Below are 2204 nucleotides of genomic sequence, written 5' to 3'. Positions count from 1 at the left end.
TAGAAAGCAGCTTCAGCCCAGCTCCAGCCGGGAAATAAACGCCAGGTGCTACAAAAGGAAGAAAGAACCAGCTGCCTTGGATGATGTATTCAGGGTGATCCAAAGAACACGATGCTTACCGGGCACTTCCGAAATGCCCAGCATCTCCCCATGTTTAACAGTCTGGCTCTGTTGCGTGAAGACCTGACTGGAGAATTTCTTTAACTTGGGGCAAAGATTGCATTTGCCTCTGTGTCCCCAGAGCACCCAGCACAACATAGGTTTTAATTCCTGTCCATATGAATTAGCTGTTACAGCTGATACTCAGGATAACTTAGTGGAAAAGCTCCTACTGAGTTAAGATCACCTCTGAAAACCACAGCCTTGCACCTTACATGGTCTTTATCATCTCCTTATCAAAATGAACATTGCTAACATGTAAACACACCAGGCATGGAAGAAAGACAAGCATACTGTAAGTGCTTGACAAAGAATCTAAATGCCCTTCTTGTTTTTAGAGAGCAGAAAGCATCATGTGGTTGTCTCTGCAGACGAAATGTCCTAGAAGATTTCCCAAGGCAGCAAGCTGGGGACACTACCGAAAGCAGCGCTTTGGGACACTCCACATGCACTTGTGGTCTACAAGGAGGACTGCGCTTGGGAATCCGAGCTGATGAACAAGGAGCACTTCTGTGCTGCCTGTCAGGACAGGGAACGTGCCAAAGGACAACCCAGGCTTCAGCACACAACCTTCTCACCCACAGGCAAAGAGAGGTCCCAGCTGAGCCATAAATCTTTAGCCTGCTTTTTACATCCCGGGTCACTCCAGTGCCCTTTGTGTTCAGTCCTTTCTCTTCTGTTTCTCAAAGCGGCACTGTATTACCCTGGGAAATCCTGTGGCCTTCCTCTCATATCCATACTTAGCATTTTCAGTTGTTTCCAAGTCTGTCTCAACATGGTAGATGTCCATTCTCACACTCTGAAACAGTTTGGATTATTTAAGGAAAAAAAAAAAAAAAGACAACCAAACAAAACAAACCCAAAACCCAACAACCACCAAACCCCACAAACACTACTCCAATTACAACAATTCGGAATACAACACAACAGTCGAGGAAACACATTCCTTTCCTCTGGCAGATGCAGTAACAACTCCCTTTCTGGTGGTTCAGAAACGGAGCCAGTACACTTTATTGGACTTTGCTACCACACACCAAGAATGAGCAGTCAGTAAGGTGGCAGCCAACATAGAAAACAGCTTTTTAATCCACCAGCAACACCAGCAGCTCACCTCCCAGTAGCCTCATGGAAAAGCCTCTGCCCTTCTCTTTATCCTCCCAGCTGAGCTCCGCACCGGAGACGTTCCTCGCCAAAAGCAACAACCCTACTTAAATAGCAAGAGCAAAGGTGGCCAGGAACACCTCAGGGTCAGGACCAGCTCCCATACAACTTGCTGACCTGTCCAGGAAACAAACTGTGCTCTTGTAATGAGCAGGATTAAGCGCCCCACGTTTAGCCCTTATTACCTGCTCCTGCGAGGCTCCAGTGCAGCCCCAAGCCATCAGGAAGCCTCAGCCCTCCCTAGATCATCCCTTTTCCAGCACCAAGCATCAAGAGGAGCCTCATAAAACCAAACCCTCTGAAAGCGTCCCAAATGCACCTTGCACATTTAACCCTCCAGCTTGCATTTGACACCTTGGGACCAAGGCAGCAGACAGCTGTAAATTCTTCCTCGTTCCGTCCCAGCTGCCATTTCCCCCTGACTCTGTGCCTAGTCCATTGGCACCCATCATCCTTGGGTACCACAGCAGTAAGGCGAGTTGGTGTTTCTCACCTCTGGACGGGTGAATACTCTCATAAATCCTAAGTGGGAGTCAGAAATGCCGCCCTGTTAAGATACAGGCTGCACCCAAGTGCAGATGTTTCCTCCTGCTGAGGGCAAAGCAACAGAAAAGCAGGCTAGCCAGAGGAGAAGGAGAGAAAAAAGCTAAGATCACGGGGAGAATCAAAGCTTTGCTGAAACTTATGGGGACTCTGCTGCTTGCTCCGGTGGGGCCCCAACTTCCCTCATAGAATTTGCTCAGCGTTTCTTCATCTTTTTTGTTGCGGGAGACCGAGGCAGGGCTGAGTCCGCTCAGGGGCCTCACGCTGGGCGGCTGGGCTGCCTCCTCTCCTCCGCCCCGTCGCTCCCGAACCATTTGGGCCGGCTGTTCATCAGCGGGGCC

Source organism: Egretta garzetta, unplaced genomic scaffold (genome assembly GCF_000687185.1).
Source record: "Egretta garzetta isolate BGI_Z169 unplaced genomic scaffold, ASM68718v1 scaffold321, whole genome shotgun sequence".
In the NCBI taxonomy this organism is placed as follows: domain Eukaryota; kingdom Metazoa; phylum Chordata; class Aves; order Pelecaniformes; family Ardeidae; genus Egretta; species Egretta garzetta.
Note: the sequence above shows the minus strand (reverse complement) of the source record.